This window comes from Cryptomeria japonica, unplaced genomic scaffold (genome assembly GCF_030272615.1).
Source record: "Cryptomeria japonica unplaced genomic scaffold, Sugi_1.0 HiC_scaffold_349, whole genome shotgun sequence".
In the NCBI taxonomy this organism is placed as follows: domain Eukaryota; kingdom Viridiplantae; phylum Streptophyta; class Pinopsida; order Cupressales; family Cupressaceae; genus Cryptomeria; species Cryptomeria japonica.
Window position 1 is genome coordinate 15942 of NW_026729171.1, and position 24059 is coordinate 40000.

The following is a 24059-nucleotide window of genomic DNA, read 5'->3' on the forward strand; positions in this document are numbered from 1 at the left end:
CCCACACACCACCTCGGGCGCAACGACCTGCGCTCACATGTGGGCCGAGTGCACCTTGGTGCATGTTCGGGGCGCCTCGGGTGCACGCTCGATCTTGCCCCGGTGCACCAAGGCGCTCGGTTTGCCCCGGGTGCGCACTTGGTGCAAGGTGGGCACCCAAAATAGGGATCAAGCACCAAAACACAAGTTTCGGGATGCAAAATGGGACCCAAGGACCACAAATGCGTTCCAAGACCCATGATGGGTCCACGAGAACAAAAATGTGTTCCGAGACTTAATAAACAAATATTGGGTTTTAGGAGAAGAAACATGCTCTGATGCCCAAAACGAGAATCGACCCCGAAAAGGCCACAGGCCAAAAGTGGGATGCGAGACAAAAAAAAATGGGACCCGAGGACCAAAATTGGGTTCCCAGGTCGAAGACAGGGCAACCGGACAAGAAACGACCTCTAAGGCTCGAAATGAGTCCCGACGACTAAAACTTGACAAGAAGCACCCATCAGGCACCCAACTCGACACCCATGGGATGCCGACCCACCCGGGCTTCCACCTAGCACACCTTGGCACCCACCCACCCTCGCACCCAACCTCGCACCCAACTTAGCACCTTTGAACCCACATTGGCACTCACCCTGACCCTGGCACCTTGGAACCCACATTGGCACTCACCTTGACCCTGGCACCCACCTTTGCACTCACCTTGGGACCCACCCTGGCTCCCACCTCGGCACCCACCCAGACACCCACCTTGGTTCCTTGGCACCCACCTTGGATCCTTGGCACCCACCCCGACACCCACCTTGGCACGCAACTTGGCTACTTGCCACCCACCTTGGCTCCTTGACGCCCACCCCGACAACCACCCCGTGACCTACCCTGGCTAGGGTTGGTGCACACCCACCCTGGTGCCCACCTTGGCACCCACCCCATGACCCACCTTGGCACGCACCTTAGTACCCACCCCGTTACCCACCCTAGGACCCACCCCGTGACCCACCTTGGCCAGGGTGGGTGCCTTGGTGCGCACAACTTGCCTGGGCTGCACACCAGGGCGGGCTCAAGATGGCACCCGCGTTCCGTTTTTTTCACTATCTTTCAAAACGGAAATTTTAAAATCTCGTTTTTTTTTTTTTTTTGCCTTTTCTGGAAATTAGTGAAGGCAGCGCATCAAAGGTGCGCAATGCTGGTGCGAACCCGGGAGCGCTCCGATGTGTGCTCCAAGGTGCGGCGTGCACGAAGTCCGAGCCCGGCTTGCCCCGGGTGCGCACCTCGCGTGCACCTTCGCCGGGGTGAGCACCTTGGCTGGGTTGCGCGCCCTGGTGCGCACCAAGGAGCGCTCTGAAGTGTGCTCCAAGGTGCGGCGTGCACGAAGTCGGAGCTCGGTTTGCCCCGGGTGTGCACCTCGGGTGCGCACCTCGCGTGCACCTTCGCTGCGGTGGGCACCTTGGCTGGGTTGCGCGCCTTGGTGGGCACCATGCAGTGCACGAAGTCGGAGCCCGGTTTGCCCCGGGCGCGCACCTCCGCCAGGGTGGGCACCTTGGTGCGCACAACTTGCCTGGGCTGCGCACCAGGAAGGGCTCAAGATGGCACCCGCGTTCCGTTTTTTTCACTATCTTTCAGAACGGAAATTTTAAAATATCGTTTTTTTTTGCCTTTTCTGGAAATTAGTGAAGGCAGCGCATCAAAGGTGCGCAACGCTGGTGCGAACCTGGGAGCGCTCCGATGTGTGCTCCAAGGTGCGGCGTGCACGAAGTCGGAGCCCGGTTTGCCCCGGGTGCGCCCTGGTGGGCACCATGGTGCGCACCAAGGAGCGCTCCGAAGTGTGCTCCAAGGTGCGGCCTGCACGAAGTCGGAGCCCGGTTTGCCCCGGGCGTGCACCGCGGGTGGGCACCTTGGTGCGCATGCCTTGCCTGGGCTGCGCACCAGGGCGGGCTCAAGATGGCACCCGCGTTCCGTTTTTTTCACTATCTTTCAAAACGGAAATTTTAAAATCTCATTTTTTTTTGCCTTTTCTGGAAATTAGTGAAGGCAGCGCATCAAAGGTGCGCACCTCGCTGCCCACCACGGTGCGCAACGCCGGTGGGCACCCGGGAGTGCTTCGAAGTGTGCTCCAAGGTGCTGCGTGCACGTTGTCGGAGCCCGGTTTGCCCCGGGTGCGCACCTCGCGTGCACCTTCGTCGGGGTGGGCACCTTGGCTGGGTTTGCCCCGGCTGCGCTCCGAAGCGGGGTTATTGGAGCGCCGCCTCTTTTTTTGTCGGAGCGTTTGGTGGGGTTTCTCGCATTGGCTCTTCCCAGGCCCGGTTGCCACCCTGGCGCGCACGAAGTCGGAAGTAGGGTTAATTGCCCGGGTGCGCACCTTTGCCAGGGTGGGCACCTTACCTGGGCTGTGCACCAGGGCGGGCTCAAGATGGCACCCGCGTTCCGTTTTTTTCACTATCTTTCAAAACGGAAATTTTAAAATCTCCTCTTTTTTTTGCCTTTTCTGGAAATTAGTGAAGGCAGCGCATCAAAGGTGCGCACCTCGCTGCCCACCTTGGTGTGCTCTGAGGTGCGCACCCGGGAGCGCTACGAAGTGTGCTCCAAGGTGCGGCGTGCACGTTGTCGGAGCCCGGTTTGCCCCGGGTGCGCACCTCGCCTGCACCTTGGCCGGGGTGGGCACCCTGGCTGGGTTTGCCCAGGGTGCGCTCCGAAGCGGGGTTACTGGAGCGCCCCCTCTTTTTTTGTCAGAGCGTTTGGTGGGGTTTCTCGCATTGGCTCTTCCCAGGCCCGGTTGTTGGGTGCGCTCCCACCCTGGCGCGCGCGAAGTTGGAAGTTGGGTTAATTGCCCGGGCGCGCACCTTCGCCAGGGTGGGCACCTTGGTGCGCACACCTTGGCTGGGCTGCGCACCAGGGCGGGCTCAAGATGGCACCAGCATTCCCTTTTTCTCACTATCTTTCAAAACGGAAATTTTAAAATCTCGTTTTTTTTTGCCTTTTATGGAAATTAGTGAAGGCATCGCATCAAAGGTGCGCACCTCGCTGCCCACCTTGGTGTGCTCCGAGGTGCCCACCACGGTGCGCTCCGAGGTGCCCACCACGGTGCGCAACGCCGGTGCGAACCCGGGAGCGCCCCGATGTGTGCTCCAAGGTGCGGCGTGCACGAAGCCGGACCCCGGTTTGCCCCGGGTGCGCACCTCGCGTGCACCTTGGTGCGCACACCTTGGCTGGGTTGCGCGGCCTGGTGGGCACCATGGTGCGCACCAAGGAGCGCTCCAAAGTGTGCTCCAAGGTGCGGCGTGCACGAAGTCCTAGCCCGGTTTGCCCCGGGTGCGCACCTTCGCCGCGGTGGGCACCATGGCGTGCACGAAGTCGGAGCCCGGTTTGCCCCGGGTGCGCACCTCGCGTGCACCTTCGCCGGGGTGGGCACCTCGGCTGGGTTGCGCGCCCTGGTGCGCACCAAGGAGCGCTCCGAAGTGTGCTCCAAGGTGCGGCGTGCACGAAGTCGGAGCCCGGTTTGCCCCGGGTGCGCACCTTCGCCGCGGTGGGCACCCTGGTGCGCACCATGGCGTGCACGAAGTCGGAGCCCGGTTTGCCCCGGGTGCGCACCTCGCGTGCACCTTCGGCGGGGTTGCGCGCCCTGGTGCGCACCAAGGAGCGCTCCGAAGTGTGCTCCAAGGTGCGGCGTGCACGAAGTCGGAGCCCGGTTTGCCCCGGGTGCGCACCTCGCGTGCACCTTCGGCGGGGTTGCGCGCCCTGGTGGGCACCATGGTGCGCACCAAGGAGCGCTCCGAAGTGTGCTCCAAGGTGCGGCGTGCACGAAGTCGGAGCCCGGTTTGCCCCGGGTGCGCACCTCGCGTGCACCTTCGCCGCGGTGGGCACCATGGCGTGCACGAAGTCGGAGCCCGGTTTGCCCCGGGTGCGCACCTCGCGTGCACCTTCGCCGGGGTGGGCACCTCGGCTGGGTTGCGCGCCCTGGTGCGCACCAAGGAGCGCTCCGAAGTGTGCTCCAAGGTGCGGCGTGCACGAAGTCGGAGCCCGGTTTGCCCCGGGTGCGCACCTCGCGTGCACCTTCGCCGCGGTGGGCACCATGGCGTGCACGAAGTCGGAGCCCGGTTTGCCCCGGGTGCGCACCCCGCGTGCACCTTCGCCGGGGTGGGCACCTCGGCTGGGTTGCGCGCCCTGGTGCGCACCAAGGAGCGCTCCGAAGTGTGCTCCAAGGTGCGGCGTGCACGAAGTCGGAGCCCGGTTTGCCCCGGGTGCGCACCTCGCGTGCACCTTCGCCGCGGTGGGCACCTTGGCTGGGTTGGGCACCATTGAGCGCTCCGAAGTGTGCTCCAAGGTGCGCACCATGGCCCTCCAAGGTGCGCAGCATGGCGTGCACGAAGTCGGAGCCCGGTTTGCCCCGGGTGCGCACCTCGCGTGCACCTTCGCCAGGGTGGGCACCTCGGTGCGCACACCTTCTCAATGTTTTCTTGCCTTTTCTGGAAATTGGTGAAGGCAGCGCATCAAAGGTGCGCACCTCGGTGTGCTCCGAGGTGCGAACCCGAGAGCGCTCCGAGGTGCCCACGAAGTCGAAAGTCGGGTTAATTGCATTGTTTTCCCCGGGTGCGCTCCGAGGTGCGCAACATCGGTGCGCACCAAGGAGGGCTCCGAAGTGTGCTCCAAGGTGCGCACGATTCGGAGCTCGGTTTGCCCGGGGTGCGCACACCTTGGCTGGGTTGCGCACCCTTTGTGCGCTCCAAGGTGCGCACGAAGTCGGAGCTCGGTTTGCCCCGGGTGCGCACCTTCGCCAGGGTGCGCACCTTGATGCGCACGCCTTGGCTGGGCTGCGCACCTTGGTGGGCGCCATGGTGCGCACCTTTCGTGCGCTCCAAGGTGCGCACGAAGTCGGAGCTCGGTTTGCCCCGGGTGCGCACCTTGGTGGGCGCCATGGTGCACTCCGAGGTGCCCAAGATTGGTGCGCACCAAGGAGCGCTCCGAAGTGCGCTCCAAGGTGCGCAGGTGCGCGCGAAGTCGAAAGTTGGGTTAATTGTCCGGTTTGCCTCGGGTGCGCACCTTGCGTGCACCTTCGCCAGGGTGGGCGCCTTGGTGCGCACACCTTGGCTGGGCTGCGCACCCGGGCGCGCACACCTTGGCACCCGCGTTTCCTTCATTTTAAATTTTTTTTTTTTACAATCTCTCAAGTGGGAAATTCTATAATCTCAACTTTTTTTGCCTTTTCAGGAAACTTTTGAATGGAGCGCATCATTGGTGCGCTCCGAAGTGTGCTCCAAGGTGCGCACCTCTGGTGTGCTCCAAAGCTCTCTCCAGCTGCGTGCACCTGCCCCGGCCGCGCACCCGGCCCCGCCCAGCTTCGCTCACCTGTCCCGGGCGTCTGGTGCGGAACCTTAGAGTAAGAAACATCACCGTGCACCTTGGCCAACGTGCGCGACTCGACCGAGCGCGCACTGGCCGAGGTGCACACCGATTTCACCTGGGTGCGCGCGCAGCACCTCGGGCGCACCGGGGTGCGCGCACAACGCCCGGGTTGCACCGTGGCCTGTGTGCTCGGGGCGCCTCGGGTGCGCGCTCGGTGTCGCCCCCCGCGCGCGCGGTAGTGCGGGCAGCGCACCCCGGCCCGGCCCGGCCCCGACGAGAACGCAAACGGGCAAAAGGTTTATTCAAATAGCATTGCGACGCCCGGCGAAAAACTAAAAAAGGGTGCAACACCGGGACTTCCCGGGAGGTCACCCATCCCAGTACTACTCCGGCCCAAGCGCGCTTAACTGCGGAGTTCTGATGGGATCCGGTGCACTAACGCTGGTATGATCGCACCCGTTATGAGCTTGTCGCAGTGTGTACTTAGCAAACCGCGACCCACGTGCGAATCCACCCCGGCCACCCACCCCCGTCGAGGTGCACACCCTCCCTCGCGAAGTGCGCCCCGTTCGCCAAGTGTGAGCCCTGCCCGGGTGCGCGCACCTTGCTAGGGCGTCGGGTGTGCACCCGGCCCGGCCTACGTGCGTGCACCTGGACGGGGCGTCGTGTGCGTGCAGTGTCCCGTCTGCAACGCGGTGCCCACACACCACCTCGGGCGCAACGACCTGCGCTCACATGTGGGCCGAGTGCACCTTGGTGCATGTTCGGGGCGCCTCGGGTGCACGCTCGATCTTGCCCCGGTGCACCAAGGCGCTCGGTTTGCCCCGGGTGCGCACTTGGTGCAAGGTGGGCACCCAAAATAGGGATCAAGCACCAAAACACAAGTTTCGGGATGCAAAATGGGACCCAAGGACCACAAATGCGTTCCAAGACCCATGATGGGTCCACGAGAACAAAAATGTGTTCCGAGACTTAATAAACAAATATTGGGTTTTAGGAGAAGAAACATGCTCTGATGCCCAAAACGAGAATCGACCCCGAAAAGGCCACAGGCCAAAAGTGGGATGCGAGACAAAAAAAAATGGGACCCGAGGACCAAAATTGGGTTCCCAGGTCGAAGACAGGGCAACCGGACAAGAAACGACCTCTAAGGCTCGAAATGAGTCCCGACGACTAAAACTTGACAAGAAGCACCCATCAGGCACCCAACTCGACACCCATGGGATGCCGACCCACCCGGGCTTCCACCTAGCACACCTTGGCACCCACCCACCCTCGCACCCAACCTCGCACCCAACTTAGCACCTTTGAACCCACATTGGCACTCACCCTGACCCTGGCACCTTGGAACCCACATTGGCACTCACCTTGACCCTGGCACCCACCTTTGCACTCACCTTGGGACCCACCCTGGCTCCCACCTCGGCACCCACCCAGACACCCACCTTGGTTCCTTGGCACCCACCTTGGATCCTTGGCACCCACCCCGACACCCACCTTGGCACGCAACTTGGCTACTTGCCACCCACCTTGGCTCCTTGACGCCCACCCCGACAACCACCCCGTGACCTACCCTGGCTAGGGTTGGTGCACACCCACCCTGGTGCCCACCTTGGCACCCACCCCATGACCCACCTTGGCACGCACCTTAGTACCCACCCCGTTACCCACCCTAGGACCCACCCCGTGACCCACCTTGGCCAGGGTGGGTGCCTTGGTGCGCACAACTTGCCTGGGCTGCACACCAGGGCGGGCTCAAGATGGCACCCGCGTTCCGTTTTTTTCACTATCTTTCAAAACGGAAATTTTAAAATCTCGTTTTTTTTTTTTTTTTGCCTTTTCTGGAAATTAGTGAAGGCAGCGCATCAAAGGTGCGCAATGCTGGTGCGAACCCGGGAGCGCTCCGATGTGTGCTCCAAGGTGCGGCGTGCACGAAGTCCGAGCCCGGCTTGCCCCGGGTGCGCACCTCGCGTGCACCTTCGCCGGGGTGAGCACCTTGGCTGGGTTGCGCGCCCTGGTGCGCACCAAGGAGCGCTCTGAAGTGTGCTCCAAGGTGCGGCGTGCACGAAGTCGGAGCTCGGTTTGCCCCGGGTGTGCACCTCGGGTGCGCACCTCGCGTGCACCTTCGCTGCGGTGGGCACCTTGGCTGGGTTGCGCGCCTTGGTGGGCACCATGCAGTGCACGAAGTCGGAGCCCGGTTTGCCCCGGGCGCGCACCTCCGCCAGGGTGGGCACCTTGGTGCGCACAACTTGCCTGGGCTGCGCACCAGGAAGGGCTCAAGATGGCACCCGCGTTCCGTTTTTTTCACTATCTTTCAGAACGGAAATTTTAAAATATCGTTTTTTTTTGCCTTTTCTGGAAATTAGTGAAGGCAGCGCATCAAAGGTGCGCAACGCTGGTGCGAACCTGGGAGCGCTCCGATGTGTGCTCCAAGGTGCGGCGTGCACGAAGTCGGAGCCCGGTTTGCCCCGGGTGCGCCCTGGTGGGCACCATGGTGCGCACCAAGGAGCGCTCCGAAGTGTGCTCCAAGGTGCGGCCTGCACGAAGTCGGAGCCCGGTTTGCCCCGGGCGTGCACCGCGGGTGGGCACCTTGGTGCGCATGCCTTGCCTGGGCTGCGCACCAGGGCGGGCTCAAGATGGCACCCGCGTTCCGTTTTTTTCACTATCTTTCAAAACGGAAATTTTAAAATCTCATTTTTTTTTGCCTTTTCTGGAAATTAGTGAAGGCAGCGCATCAAAGGTGCGCACCTCGCTGCCCACCACGGTGCGCAACGCCGGTGGGCACCCGGGAGTGCTTCGAAGTGTGCTCCAAGGTGCTGCGTGCACGTTGTCGGAGCCCGGTTTGCCCCGGGTGCGCACCTCGCGTGCACCTTCGTCGGGGTGGGCACCTTGGCTGGGTTTGCCCCGGCTGCGCTCCGAAGCGGGGTTATTGGAGCGCCGCCTCTTTTTTTGTCGGAGCGTTTGGTGGGGTTTCTCGCATTGGCTCTTCCCAGGCCCGGTTGCCACCCTGGCGCGCACGAAGTCGGAAGTAGGGTTAATTGCCCGGGTGCGCACCTTTGCCAGGGTGGGCACCTTACCTGGGCTGTGCACCCGGGCGGGCTCAAGATGGCACCCGCGTTCCGTTTTTTTCACTATCTTTCAAAACGGAAATTTTAAAATCTCCTCTTTTTTTTGCCTTTTCTGGAAATTAGTGAAGGCAGCGCATCAAAGGTGCGCACCTCGCTGCCCACCTTGGTGTGCTCTGAGGTGCGCACCCGGGAGCGCTACGAAGTGTGCTCCAAGGTGCGGCGTGCACGTTGTCGGAGCCCGGTTTGCCCCGGGTGCGCACCTCGCCTGCACCTTGGCCGGGGTGGGCACCCTGGCTGGGTTTGCCCAGGGTGCGCTCCGAAGCGGGGTTACTGGAGCGCCCCCTCTTTTTTTGTCAGAGCGTTTGGTGGGGTTTCTCGCATTGGCTCTTCCCAGGCCCGGTTGTTGGGTGCGCTCCCACCCTGGCGCGCGCGAAGTTGGAAGTTGGGTTAATTGCCCGGGCGCGCACCTTCGCCAGGGTGGGCACCTTGGTGCGCACACCTTGGCTGGGCTGCGCACCAGGGCGGGCTCAAGATGGCACCAGCATTCCCTTTTTCTCACTATCTTTCAAAACGGAAATTTTAAAATCTCGTTTTCTTTTGCCTTTTATGGAAATTAGTGAAGGCATCGCATCAAAGGTGCGCACCTCGCTGCCCACCTTGGTGTGCTCCGAGGTGCCCACCACGGTGCGCTCCGAGGTGCCCACCACGGTGCGCAACGCCGGTGCGAACCCGGGAGCGCCCCGATGTGTGCTCCAAGGTGCGGCGTGCACGAAGCCGGACCCCGGTTTGCCCCGGGTGCGCACCTCGCGTGCACCTTGGTGCGCACACCTTGGCTGGGTTGCGCGGCCTGGTGGGCACCATGGTGCGCACCAAGGAGCGCTCCGAAGTGTGCTCCAAGGTGCGGCGTGCACGAAGTCCTAGCCCGGTTTGCCCCGGGTGCGCACCTTCGCCGCGGTGGGCACCATGGCGTGCACGAAGTCGGAGCCCGGTTTGCCCCGGGTGCGCACCTCGCGTGCACCTTCGCCGGGGTGGGCACCTCGGCTGGGTTGCGCGCCCTGGTGCGCACCAAGGAGCGCTCCGAAGTGTGCTCCAAGGTGCGGCGTGCACGAAGTCGGAGCCCGGTTTGCCCCGGGTGCGCACCTTCGCCGCGGTGGGCACCCTGGTGCGCACCATGGCGTGCACGAAGTCGGAGCCCGGTTTGCCCCGGGTGCGCACCTCGCGTGCACCTTCGGCGGGGTTGCGCGCCCTGGTGCGCACCAAGGAGCGCTCCGAAGTGTGCTCCAAGGTGCGGCGTGCACGAAGTCGGAGCCCGGTTTGCCCCGGGTGCGCACCTCGCGTGCACCTTCGGCGGGGTTGCGCGCCCTGGTGGGCACCATGGTGCGCACCAAGGAGCGCTCCGAAGTGTGCTCCAAGGTGCGGCGTGCACGAAGTCGGAGCCCGGTTTGCCCCGGGTGCGCACCTCGCGTGCACCTTCGCCGCGGTGGGCACCATGGCGTGCACGAAGTCGGAGCCCGGTTTGCCCCGGGTGCGCACCTCGCGTGCACCTTCGCCGGGGTGGGCACCTCGGCTGGGTTGCGCGCCCTGGTGCGCACCAAGGAGCGCTCCGAAGTGTGCTCCAAGGTGCGGCGTGCACGAAGTCGGAGCCCGGTTTGCCCCGGGTGCGCACCTCGCGTGCACCTTCGCCGCGGTGGGCACCATGGCGTGCACGAAGTCGGAGCCCGGTTTGCCTCGGGTGCGCACCCCGCGTGCACCTTCGCCGGGGTGGGCACCTCGGCTGGGTTGCGCGCCCTGGTGCGCACCAAGGAGCGCTCCGAAGTGTGCTCCAAGGTGCGGCGTGCACGAAGTCGGAGCCCGGTTTGCCCCGGGTGCGCACCTCGCGTGCATCTTCGCCGCGGTGGGCACCTTGGCTGGGTTGGGCACCATTGAGCGCTCCGAAGTGTGCTCCAAGGTGCGCACCATGGCCCTCCAAGGTGCGCAGCATGGCGTGCACGAAGTCGGAGCCCGGTTTGCCCCGGGTGCGCACCTCGCGTGCACCTTCGCCAGGGTGGGCACCTCGGTGCGCACACCTTCTCAATGTTTTCTTGCCTTTTCTGGAAATTGGTGAAGGCAGCGCATCAAAGGTGCGCACCTCGGTGTGCTCCGAGGTGCGAACCCGAGAGCGCTCCGAGGTGCCCACGAAGTCGAAAGTCGGGTTAATTGCATTGTTTTCCCCGGGTGCGCTCCGAGGTGCGCAACATCGGTGCGCACCAAGGAGGGCTCCGAAGTGTGCTCCAAGGTGCGCACGATTCGGAGCTCGGTTTGCCCGGGGTGCGCACACCTTGGCTGGGTTGCGCACCCTTTGTGCGCTCCAAGGTGCGCACGAAGTCGGAGCTCGGTTTGCCCCGGGTGCGCACCTTCGCCAGGGTGCGCACCTTGATGCGCACGCCTTGGCTGGGCTGCGCACCTTGGTGGGCGCCATGGTGCGCACCTTTCGTGCGCTCCAAGGTGCGCACGAAGTCGGAGCTCGGTTTGCCCCGGGTGCGCACCTTGGTGGGCGCCATGGTGCACTCCGAGGTGCCCAAGATTGGTGCGCAACAAGGAGCGCTCCGAAGTGCGCTCCAAGGTGCGCAGGTGCGCGCGAAGTCGAAAGTTGGGTTAATTGTCCGGTTTGCCTCGGGTGCGCACCTTGCGTGCACCTTCGCCAGGGTGGGCGCCTTGGTGCGCACACCTTGGCTGGGCTGCGCACCCGGGCGCGCACACCTTGGCACCCGCGTTTCCTTCATTTTAAATTTTTTTTTTTTACAATCTCTCAAGTGGGAAATTCTATAATCTCAACTTTTTTTGCCTTTTCAGGAAACTTTTGAATGGAGCGCATCATTGGTGCGCTCCGAAGTGTGCTCCAAGGTGCGCACCTCTGGTGTGCTCCAAAGCTCTCTCCAGCTGCGTGCACCTGCCCCGGCCGCGCACCCGGCCCCGCCCAGCTTCGCTCACCTGTCCCGGGCGTCTGGTGCGGAACCTTAGAGTAAGAAACATCACCGTGCACCTTGGCCAACGTGCGCGACTCGACCGAGCGCGCACTGGCCGAGGTGCACACCGATTTCACCTGGGTGCGCGCGCAGCACCTCGGGCGCACCGGGGTGCGCGCACAACGCCCGGGTTGCACCGTGGCCTGTGTGCTCGGGGCGCCTCGGGTGCGCGCTCGGTGTCGCCCCCGCGCGCGCGGTAGTGCGGGCAGCGCACCCCGGCCCGGCCCGGCCCCGACGAGAACGCAAACGGGCAAAAGGTTTATTCAAATAGCATTGCGACGCCCGGCGAAAAACTAAAAAAGGGTGCAACACCGGGACTTCCCGGGAGGTCACCCATCCCAGTACTACTCCGGCCCAAGCGCGCTTAACTGCGGAGTTCTGATGGGATCCGGTGCACTAACGCTGGTATGATCGCACCCGTTATGAGCTTGTCGCAGTGTGTACTTAGCAAACCGCGACCCACGTGCGAATCCACCCCGGCCACCCACCCCCGTCGAGGTGCACACCCTCCCTCGCGAAGTGCGCCCCGTTCGCCAAGTGTGAGCCCTGCCCGGGTGCGCGCACCTTGCTAGGGCGTCGGGTGTGCACCCGGCCCGGCCTACGTGCGTGCACCTGGACGGGGCGTCGTGTGCGTGCAGTGTCCCGTCTGCAACGCGGTGCCCACACACCACCTCGGGCGCAACGACCTGCGCTCACATGTGGGCCGAGTGCACCTTGGTGCATGTTCGGGGCGCCTCGGGTGCACGCTCGATCTTGCCCCGGTGCACCAAGGCGCTCGGTTTGCCCCGGGTGCGCACTTGGTGCAAGGTGGGCACCCAAAATACGGATCAAGCACCAAAACACAAGTTTCGGGATGCAAAATGGGACCCAAGGACCACAAATGCGTTCCAAGACCCATGATGGGTCCACGAGAACAAAAATGTGTTCCGAGACTTAATAAACAAATATTGGGTTTTAGGAGAAGAAACATGCTCTGATGCCCAAAACGAGAATCGACCCCGAAAAGGCCACAGGCCAAAAGTGGGATGCGAGACAAAAAAAAATGGGACCCGAGGACCAAAATTGGGTTCCCAGGTCGAAGACAGGGCAACCGGACAAGAAACGACCTCTAAGGCTCGAAATGAGTCCCAACGACTAAAACTTGACAAGAAGCACCCATCAGGCACCCAACTCGACACCCATGGGATGCCGACCCACCCGGGCTTCCACCTAGCACACCTTGGCACCCACCCACCCTCGCACCCAACCTCGCACCCAACTTAGCACCTTTGAACCCACATTGGCACTCACCCTGACCCTGGCACCTTGGAACCCACATTGGCACTCACCTTGACCCTGGCACCCACCTTTGCACTCACCTTGGGACCCACCCTGGCTCCCACCTCGGCACCCACCCAGACACCCACCTTGGTTCCTTGGCACCCACCTTGGATCCTTGGCACCCACCCCGACACCCACCTTGGCACGCAACTTGGCTACTTGCCACCCACCTTGGCTCCTTGACGCCCACCCCGACAACCACCCCGTGACCTACCCTGGCTAGGGTTGGTGCACACCCACCCTGGTGCCCACCTTGGCACCCACCCCATGACCCACCTTGGCACGCACCTTAGTACCCACCCCGTTACCCACCCTAGGACCCACCCCGTGACCCACCTTGGCCAGGGTGGGTGCACCCACCCTGGTGCCCACCTTGGCACCCACCCATCCTAGCACCCAGCCTGTGACCGGGCTTGGAACCCAACCTTGCACCCGTCTTGGCCAGTGTGGGTGCGCACCCATCCTGGCACCCACGTTGTGACACACCCTTTAACCCACGCACCCTAGCAGCCACGTTGGCACCCACCTTGGAACACAACCTAGCAACTTGGCACCCACCCCGTGACCCACCTTGGCATCCACCATAGCAGTCGCCCACTTGGCACCCACCTTGGAACCCAAGTTGGCACCCACCTCGGCACCCACCTTGACACTTGTGGACCCACCTTGCCACTCACCCTAGCATCGACCCATCCTAGCACCCACCCTGGCACCTTTGCACCCTAGCACTCACCCATCCTAGCACCTAACCTGTGACCCACCTTGACACTCACCCTCGCACCCACCTTGGAACCCAACCTAGCACCCACCCACCCTGACACCAACCCTAGCACCTACCCACCCTTGCACCCACCCTGTGACCCATCTTGGCACCCACCCATCCTACCACTCAACCTATCACCCACCTTCTCACCCACCTTGGCATCCACCTTAGCACCCACCCACACTGGCACCTTGGCACCCACCTCGGGCAAGGTGGGTGCACACCCACCCTGACACCCAATTTAGAACCAACCGAGCATGTTACCCACCTTGGCACCCACATTGCAGCCCACCCTAGTACCCACCCTATGACCCACATTGGCATCCACACCCTAGCACCCAGGCACCTCGACACCCGCCTTGACACGCACCCTAGCACTAAACCTGTGACCCACCTTGGAACTCACCCTAGAACCCACCCACCCTGTGAACCACCTTGGCATCCACCTTAGCACCCACCCACCTTGGCACCCACTCTAGCACTCACCCATCCTAACACCCAACTTGTTACCCACCTTGGCACCCGCCCTCGCGTCCACCTTGAAACCCACCCTAGCACCCACCCACGCAGGAGCCCACCTTGGCACCCAACCTAACACCCACGCATCCTGGCACCCAACTTGTGACCCACCTTGGAACCCACCCTAGTACCCACCTTTGAACCCACTATATCACCAACCCACCTTGGCACCCACCCTATGACCCTCTTTGGAATCCACCCTAGCACGCACCCACCCTGGCACCCACCATGGAGCGCACCCTAGCACCCACCCACCTCGGCACGCACCTCAACACCCACCTTGGTGTGCGCACTGCGCCAACCTCTCAAAGACCCTATGTGGTGCGCTCCAAAGTGTACACCTTTGGTGCGCTCCAAGGTGCGCACCTTTGGTGCACACCGAGGTGCACACCAAAGTGTGCACCGAGGTGAGCACCAAAGTGCACTCCAAGGTGCACACCAAGGCGTGCACCTTTGGTGCGGTCAATGCAAACGAATTCGGAAGTTGGGGTCGATGTCCTAATCGCTGCTGCAGACTACACGTATGAGAATCGGACAAATAGCTTTATATAGGGGAGGTGTTGCGTTTGATGGGTCGACTCCCCTGGTTGTGTGCACTGCACCAACTTCAAAGACCCTGTCTTGTTTAAGAAGTCAAAAGTTGGGGTGGATGTCCTAATCATTGCTGCAGTCTACGCATGTATGAGAATCAGACAAATAGCTTATATAGGGGAGGTGTTGCATTCGGTGGGTTGACTCCCCTGGTTGTGCGCACTGCGCCAACCTCAAAGACCCCGCATAGCAGAAGAAGTCGGAAGTCGGATTTTGGTGAGCACCAAGGCGTGCACCTTTGGTGCGGTCAACGCAGACGAATTCAGAAGTTGGGGTGGATGTCCTAATCGTTGTTGCAGGCTACACATGTATGAGAATCAGACAAATAGCTTATATAGGGGAGGTGTTGGGTTTGATGGGTCAACTCCCTTGGTTGTGCGCATTACGCCAACCTCAAAGACCTTGTTTTCGTTAAGAAGTCAAAAGTTGGGGTCAATGTCCTAATGGCTCCTGTAGGCTACACATGTATGAGAATCGGACAAATAGCTTATATAGGGGAGGTGTTGGGTTTGATGGGTCGACTCCCCTGGTTGTGCGCATTACGTCAACCTCAAAGACCTTGTTTTCGTTAAGAAGTCAAAAGTTGGGGTCGATGTCCTAATTGCTCCTGTAGACTACACATGTATGAGAATCAGACAAATAGCTTATATAGGGGAGGTGTTGGGTTTGATGGGTTGACTCCCCTAGTTGTTCGCATTACACCAACCTCAAAGACCTTGTTTTCGTTTAGAAGCCGAAAGTTGGGGTCGATGTCCTAATTGCTCCTGCAGGCTACGCATGTATGAGAATCAGACAAATAGCTTATATAGGGGAGGTGTTGGGTTTGATGGGTCGACTCCCCTGGTTGTGCGCATTGCGCCAACCTCAAAGACCCTGCATTGCGGATGAAGTCGAAAGTCAGAGTTTGGTGTGCTACAAGGTGTGGTCGAAGGTGCTCACCTAGGTGTGCACCTTTGGAGCGCAGGAAAAGTGCCCTCCAAAAGTGCGCACCTTTGGAGTGCACAAAAGTGCCCTCCAAAAGTGCGCACCTTTGGAGCGCACAAAAGTGCCCTCCAAAAAGTGCCCTCCAAAAGTGCGCACCTTTGGAGCGCACAAAAGTGCCCTCCAAAAAGTGCCCTCCAAAAGTGCGCACCTTTGGAGTGCAGAAAAGTGCCCTCCAAAAAGTGCCCTCCAAAAGTGTGCACCTTTGGAGTGCACAAAAGTGCCCTCCAAAAGTGCGCACCTTTGGAGCGCAGAAAAGTGCCCTCCAAAAAGTGCCCTCCAAAAGTGCGCACCTTTGGAGCGCAGAAAAGTGCCCTCCAAAAAGTGCCCTCCAAAAGTGCGCACCTTTGGAGCGCAGAAAAGTGCCCTCCAAAAAGTGCCCTCCAAAAGTGCGCACCTTTGGAGCGCAGAAAAGTGCCCTCCAAAAAGTGCCCTCCAAAAGTGCGCACCTTTGGAGCGCACAAAAGTGCCCTCCAAAAAGTGCCCTCCAAAAGTGCGCACCTTTGGAGCGCACAAAAGTGCCCTCCAAAAGTGCGCACCTTTGGAGCGCACAAAAGTGCCCTCCAAAAGTGCGCACTTTTGGTGCGCACCAAGGCGCTGGTTCGGTCGTTGCAGGCGAGTTCGGAAGTTGGGGTCGATGTCCTGAGCGGAGGTGCAAACTACACAGGTGTCGGAATCGGACAAATAGCTTATATAGGGGAGGTGTATGCTTCGATGGGTCGACTCCCCAGGTTGAGCGCACCGCGCCAACCTCAAAGACCCTACGGTATGGATGAAGTCGGAAGTTGGGTCCGATGACCGATTCGATTAGTAGGTATGCTCATGAGGTCGGAATTTGGGTCCGATGACCTGCCATGTGCAGGAAGGCGAATGTTGGCACTGTGCGTTGCAAGGTGCACACCAAGGTGCTGGTGCGGTCTTTTTAGTCGAGTTCGGAAGTTGGGGTCGATGTCCTGATCGGAGGTGCAAGCTACACAGGTGTGGGAATCGGACAAATAGCTTATATAGGGGAGGTGTATGCTTCGTTGGGTCGACTCCCCGGGTTGAGCGCACCGCGCCAACCTCAAAGACCCTACGGTATGGATGAAGTCGGAAGTTGGGTCCGATGACCGATTCGATATGTAGGCATACTCGCGAGGTCGGAATTTGGGTCCGATGACCTGCCATGTGCAGGAAGGCGAATGTTGGCACTGTGCGTTGCAAGGTGCGCACCAAGGCACTGGTTCGGTCGTTGCAGGCGAGTTCGGAAGTTGGGGTCGATGTCCTGATCGGAGGTGCAAACTACACAGGTGTGGGAATCGGACAAATAGCTTATATAGGGGAGGTGTATGCTTCGTTGGGTCGACTCCCCGGGTTGAGCGCACCGCGCCAACCTCAAAGACCCTACGGTATGGATGAAGTCGGAAGTTGTGTCCGATGACCGATTCGATATGTAGGCATACTCGCGAGGTCGGAATTTGGGTCCGATGACCTGCCATGTGCAGGAAGGCGAATGTTGGGACTGTGCGTCGCAAGGTGCGCACCAAGGCGCTGGTGCCGTCGTTGCAGTCGAGTTCGGAAGTTGGGGTCGATGTCCTGGTCAGAGGTGCAAACTACACAGGTGTGGGAATCGGACAAATAGCTTATATAGGGGAGGTGTATGCTTCGATGGGTCGACTCCCCGGGTTGAGCGCACCGCGCCAACCTCAAAGACCCTACAGTATGGATGAAGTCGGAAGTTGGGTCCGATGACCGATTCGATACGTAGGCATATTGGCGAGGTCTGAATTTGTGTCCGATGACCTGCCATGCGCAGGAAGGCGGAATTTGGGTCCGATGACCGAGTTGATGGCGTGCCATGCGCAGAAAGGCGGAATTTGGGTCCGATGACCGAGTTGATGTTGATGGCCCGCCATGCACAGGAAGGCGGAATTTGGGTCCGATGACCGATTTGAAGGCGTGCCATGCGCAGAAAGGCGGAGTTTGGGTCCGATGACCGAGTTGATATTGATGGCCCGCCATGCGCAGGAAGGCGGAATTTGGGTCCGATGACCTGACATACGCATGGAGTCCGACTCGGGGGCCGATGTTCGATTCGATGACTTGCATTGTGGGTAAAGTCGGAAGTTGTGGTCTTTGACCCGATTCGATGACCAGACTTCGGCTGCTTGAGAATCGGACAAATAACTTATATAGGGGAGGTAGTGTTCTCGAGCATCCTCCCCCCGTGCCCGTTTATGTCGATTGATGCTGGTGCTCGACTGGTTGGAGCGCTCGGATGCAAAAATCTTGCACCAGGATTTATCGATTGTGATGGACACGGCAAGTCTCCTGATTGCTATGCAGGAGCTCATCGTGAATCTCTATGCGGCCTTGGTATGGACTCGACCTGCGGAATGGTTCGGCAATGGTAGTCGCTCCAACACGTCCTTGCAATGGCCACAGAGGTGATTCGACTAGAGCTCCAGTCTAGCTTTTGGGTTGCTTGGCGGACTGGTATAGCCGCGATCGAGTTCCGGCCATGAACGTTTTAGATAGCTCTTGGGCTTTCTGGGACGGAAGTCGGAAGTTTGGGCTGTTGTCCGATTTGATGACCATTCTTCGGATGTGTGAGAATCGGACAAATAACTTATATAGGGGACTGTGTTGTCTCACGCAGCCCCCTCCGTGCCCCTCTATCTCGACCGATGTTGGTGCTTGAAAGGGTTGGGATCGCTCGGATTTATAAACGTGCACCACCATTTGTCGAGTGTGAGGGACGCGGCAGGTCTCCTAAATGCTATACGGGCGCTCTCTGAGAATCTCTATCCGGCCTCGACACAGACTAGTCTTGCTGAATGGTTTGGCACTGGTAGTCGATCCAACACGTCGTTGTTGTGGCCGCCTAGGCGATTCGATTCGAGCCCCCGTCTAGCTTTTGGGTTGCTTGGCGGATTTTGCCCTATCCGCAAGTGAGCTCGGTCCCTAAACGTTCGAGAAACCCGATTGCTATGCGCCGACTCTCTTTCTTGCGAGCCTCCATCTAGCTTTTGGGTCTCTACGGAACGGAAGTCGGAATCTGGGACCGTTGTTTGATTCGACGAGGCAGACTACGGTTGTGCGAGAATCGGACAAATAACTTATATAGGGGAGGTGTTGACTGGAGCATTCTCCCCCGTGCCCCTCTAACTCGACCAATGCTGGCGCTCGAACGGTGGTAGCGCTCGGATTTTCGTTGAGCGCCAGCATTGGTCGATTTAGAGGGGCATGCGAGATTCCCGAATGCTATGCGAGGGCTCTAACGGAAATGTCTATTGGTTTCGGTATGGATGCAATTGCGAGTGGTTCGGCAAAGGTAGTCGTTCCGATGCGTCCATGTCGTGGCCAAATCGATAATTCGATTTGAGCCCTCGTATAGCATTTGGGTCTCTCGATGTGATTCCGCATTCCAGTCCCTTTGGGCACTGCTTGAGCCGCATCCCAGGGGGTTCCCTTCCCAATAATCTGCCTCGCAACCCGATTGCTATGCGGTGAGGCTCCTCGGCCGCCTCGGAACTATCTGTGTATCAGACGCATCGCGGGATAAGGGGTTGGCAACGGTAGTCGCCCCAAGCGCGTCCGATGCTTGGACCATTCCGAGGCGGCCCTGAAGCCTCTTCCGTCTAGCCGTTGGGTCCTTCTCGCCGCATCCCTTGCCTCGCACCCCGATTGCTATGCGGTGAGGCTCCTCGGCCGCCTTGGAACTATCTGTGTATCAGACGCATCGCGGGATAAGGGGTTGTCACTGGTAGTCGCCCCAAGCGCGTCCGATGCTTGGACCATTCCGAGGCGGCCCTGAAGCCTCTTCCGTCTAGCCGTTGGGTCCTTCTCGCCGCATCCCTCGACTCGCACCCCGATTGCTATGCGGTGAGGCTCCTCGGCCGCCTTGGAACTATCTGTGTATCGGACGCGTCGCGGGATAAGGGGTTGTCACTGGTAGTCGCCCCAAGCGCGTCCGATGCTTGGACCATTCCGAGGCGGCCCTGAAGCCTCTTCCGTCTAGCCGTTGGGTCCTTCTCGCCGCATCCCTCGCCTCGCACCCCGATTGCTATGCGGTGAGGCTCCTCGGCCGCCTTGGAACTATCTGTGTATCGGACGCGTCGCGGGATAAGGGGTTGTCACTGGTAGTCGCCCCAAGCGCGTGCGATGCATGGACCATTCCCAGGCGGCCCTGAAGCCTCTTCCGTCTAGCCGTTGGGTCCTTCTCGCCGCATCCCTCGCCTCGCACCCCGATTGCTATGCGGTGAGGCTCCTCGGCCGCCTTGGAACTATCTGTGTATCGGACGCGTCGCGGGATAAGGGGTTGTCACTGGTAGTCGCCCCAAGCGCGTCCGATGCTTGGACCATTCCGAGGCGGCCCTGAAGCCTCTTCCGTCTAGCCGTTGGGTCCTTCTCGCCGCATCCCTCGCCTCGCACCCCGATTGCTATGCGGTGAGGCTCCTCGGCCGCCTTGGAACTATCTGTGTATCGGACGCGTCGCGGGATAAGGGGTTGTCACTGGTAGTCGCCCCAAGCGCGTCCGATGCTTGGACCATTCCGAGGCGGCCCTGAAGCCTCTTCCGTCTAGCCGTTGGGTCCTTCTCGCCGCATCCCTCGCCTCGCACCCCGATTGCTATGCGGTGAGGCTCCTCGGCCGCCTTGGAACTATCTGTGTATCGGACGCGTCGCGGGATAAGGGGTTGTCACTGGTAGTCGCCCCAAGCGCGTCCGATGCTTGGACCATTCCGAGGCGGACCTGAAGCCTCTTCCGTCTAGCCGTTGGGTCCTTCTCGCCGCATCCCTCGCCTCGCACCCCGATTGCTATGCGGTGAGGCTCCTCGGCCGCCTTGGAACTATCTGTGTATCGGACGCGTCGCGGGATAAGGGGTTGTCACTGGTAGTCGCCCCAAGCGCGTCCGATGCTTGGACCATTCCGAGGCGGCCCTGAAGCCTCTTCCGTCTAGCCGTTGGGTCCTTCTCGCCGCATCCCTCGCCTCGCACCCCGATTGCTATGCGGTGAGGCTCCTCGGCCGCCTTGGAACTATCTGTGTATCGGACGCGTCGCGGGATAAGGGGTTGTCACTGGTAGTCGCCCCAAGCGCGTCCGATGCTTGGACCATTCCGAGGCGGACCTGAAGCCTCTTCCGTCTAGCCGTTGGGTCCTTCTCGCCGCATCCCTCGCCTCGCACCCCGATTGCTATGCGGTGAGGCTCCTCGGCCGCCTTGGAACTATCTGTGTATCGGACGCGTCGCGGGATAAGGGGTTGTCACTGGTAGTCGCCCCAAGCGCGTCCGATGCTTGGACCATTCCGAGGCGGCCCTGAAGCCTCTTCCGTCTAGCCGTTGGGTCCTTCTTGCCGCATCCCTCGCCTCGCACCCCGATTGCTATGCGGTGAGGCTCCTCGGCCGCCTTGGAACTATCTGTGTATCGGACGCGTCGCGGGATAAGGGGTTGTCACTGGTAGTCGCCCCAAGCGCGTCCGATGCTTGGACCATTCCGAGGCGGCCCTGAAGCCTCTTCCGTCTAGCCGTTGGGCCATTCCGAGGCGGACCTGAAGCCTCTTCCGTCTAGCCGTTGGGTCCTTCTCGCCGCATCCCTCGCCTCGCACCCCGATTGCTATGCGGTGAGGCTCCTCGGCCGCCTTGGAACTATCTGTGTATCGGACGCGTCGCGGGATAAGGGGTTGTCACTGGTAGTCGCCCCAAGCGCGTCCGATGCTTGGACCATTCCGAGGCGGCCCTGAAGCCTCTTCCGTCTAGCCGTTGGGTCCTTCTCGCCGCATCCCTCGCCTCGCACCCCGATTGCTATGCGGTGAGGCTCCTCGGCCGCCTTGGAACTATCTGTGTATCGGACGCGTCGCGGGATAAGGGGTTGTCACTGGTAGTCGCCCCAAGCGCGTCCGATGCTTGGACCATTCCGAGGCGGACCTGAAGCCTCTTCCCTCTAGCCGTTGGGGCTTTCTCGCCGCATCCCTCGCCTCGCACCCCGATTGCTATTCGGTGAGGCTCCTCGGCCGCCTTGGAACTATCTGTGTATCGGACGCATCGCGGGATAAGGGGTTGGCAGTGGTAGTCGCCCCAAGCGCGTCCGATGCTTGGACCATTCCGAGGCGGCCCTGCAGCCTCTTCCGTCTAGCCGTTGGGGCCATCTCGCTGCATCCCCCACCTCGCACCACGATTGCTATGCGGTGAGGCTCCTTGGCCGCCTCGGAACTATCTGTGTATCGGACGCATCGCGGGATAAGGGGTTGTCACTGGTAGTCGCCCCAAGCGCGTCCGATGCTTGGACTATTCCGAGGCGGCCCTGCAGCCTCTTCCGTCTAGCCGTTGGGGCCATCTCGCCGCATCCCCCAGCTCCTCGGCCGCCTCGGAACTATCTGTGTATCGGACGCATCGCGGGATAAGGGGTTGGCAGTGGTAGTCGCCCCAAGCGCGTTCGATGCTTGGACTATTCCGAGGCGGCCCCGCAGCCTCTTCCGTCTACCCTTTGGGGCCATCTCGCCGCATCCCTCGCCTCGCACCCCGATTGCTATGCGGTGAGGCTCCTCGGCCGCCTGGGAACTATCTTCGTATCGGATGCATCGCGGGATAAGGGGTTGTCACTGGTAGTCGCCCCAAGCGCGTCCGATGCTTGGACTATTCCGAGGCGGCCCTGTGGCCTCTTCCGTCTAGCCGTTGGGGCCATCTCGCCGCATCCCTCACCTCGCACCCCCATTGCTATGCGGTGAGGCTCCTCGGCCGCCTTGGAACTGTCTTCGTATCGGAAGCATCGCGGGATAAGGGGTTGTCACTGGTAGTCGCCCCAAGCGCGTCCGATGCTTGGACTATTCCGAGGCGGCCCTGCAGCCTCTTCCGTCTAGCCGTTGGGGCCATCTCGCCGCATCCCCCACCTCGCACCCGGATTGCTATGCGGTGAGGCTCCTCGGCCGCCTTGGAACTATCTTCGTATCGGACGCATCGCGGGATAAGGGGTTGTCACTGGTAGTCGCCCCAAGCGCGTCCGATGCTTGGACTATTCCGACGCGGCCCTGTGGCCTCTTCCGTCTAGCCGTTGGGGCCATCTCGCCGCATCCCCCACCTCGCACCCCGATTGCTATGCGGTGAGGCTCCTCGGCCGCCTTGGAACCATCTTCGTATCGGACGCATCGCGGGATGAGGGGTTGTCACTGGTAGTCGCCCCAAGCGCGTCCGATGCTTGGACCATTCCGAGGCGGCCCTGAAGCCTCTTCCGTCTAGCCGTTGGGGCCTTCCCGCCCCATCCCTCGCCTCGCACCCCCGATTGCTATGCGGTGAGGCTCCTCGGCCGCCTTGGAACCATCTGTGTATCGGACGCATCGCGGGATAAGGGGTTGGCACTGGTAGTCGCCCCAAGCGCGTCCGATGCTTGGAGCATTCCGAGGTGGCCCTGAAGCCTCTTCCGTCTAGCCGTTGGGGCCTTCCCGCCCCATCCCTCGCCTCGCACCCCGATTGATATGCGGTGAGGCTCCTCGGCCGCCTTGGAACTATCTGTGTATCGGACGCATCGCGGGATAAGGGGTTGGCACTGGTAGTCGTCCCAATCGCGTCCGATGCTTGGACCATTCCGAGGCGGCCCTGCAGCCTCTTCCGTTTAGCCGTCGGGGCCTTCCCGCCGCATCCCTCGCCTCGCATCCCGATTCCTATGCGGTGAGTCTTCTCGGCCGCCGCGGAACTATACCTGTTATTGCTACTGCATCCTTCGGCTGGTAACCTCCTCTGCCGCCTTGGAACGTTCTCTTTGTCGGACGCGTCGCGGGATAAGGGGTTGGCACTGGTAGTCGCCCCAAGCGCGCCCGATGCATAGACCGCTCCGAGTTGACCTTGCTTTCAGCCTCTCACATGCATAGACCTCTCTGAGTCGACCCTGCAGCCTCTCACGTTTAGCCTTTGGAATCTCGCCTCACAACATGATTGCTATCCTTGATGCATCCCTTGCCTCGAGCCCTGATTGCTTTCTTGGCTGCATCCCTCCTCTCCTCACAGCCCGGTTGTCATCACTGCTTCATCCGTCGCTTCATGCATTCTGGCTGCTGGGCCCTTCCCACCGCACACCTCGATTGCTATCTCTTCTGCATCACACACCCCGATTGCTATCTCTGCTACATCCCTCGGCTCTCACTTCTGCATCCTTCGCCTCCCACCTCGATTGCTATCAATGCTGCATCCGTAACCTCACACCCCGATTGCTATGCGGGGAGGCTCCTTGGCCGCCTTGGAAATTTCTGTGTGTCGGACGCACCGCGGGATAAGGGGTTGGCACTGGTAGTCGCCCCAAGTGCGCCCGATTCTTAGACCGCTTCGAGGTGACCTCGTAGCCTCTTTCGTCCAGGCTTCCTGCCTTCAACGCCCTTTTTACACCTCGATTGCTATGCGCGGGCTCGTTGGCGTCTATCACCTCTCTGCGAAGAGTGGCACGATGATTGTTGGGGTAAATCGTAGCAGTCCGATCTCTGGCCTTGGGCCATTGTGAGGGCTGATCGA

General features: G+C 61.0%; 2 non-coding genes across 2 annotated transcripts; both read right to left on the reverse strand.

The window, feature by feature from the left end:
* Nucleotides 1-5676: 5676 nt before the first annotated feature.
* On the reverse strand, nt 5677-5795 carry LOC131870824 (5S ribosomal RNA). Its single transcript, XR_009369126.1, has one exon. It is a non-coding gene; the product is annotated as a 5S ribosomal RNA (ribosomal RNA).
* Nucleotides 5796-11710: 5915 nt separating this feature from the next.
* LOC131870825 (5S ribosomal RNA) lies at nt 11711-11829 on the reverse strand. The gene has a single exon (XR_009369127.1). It is a non-coding gene; the product is annotated as a 5S ribosomal RNA (ribosomal RNA).
* Between the last annotated feature and the right edge of the window lie 12230 nt (nt 11830-24059).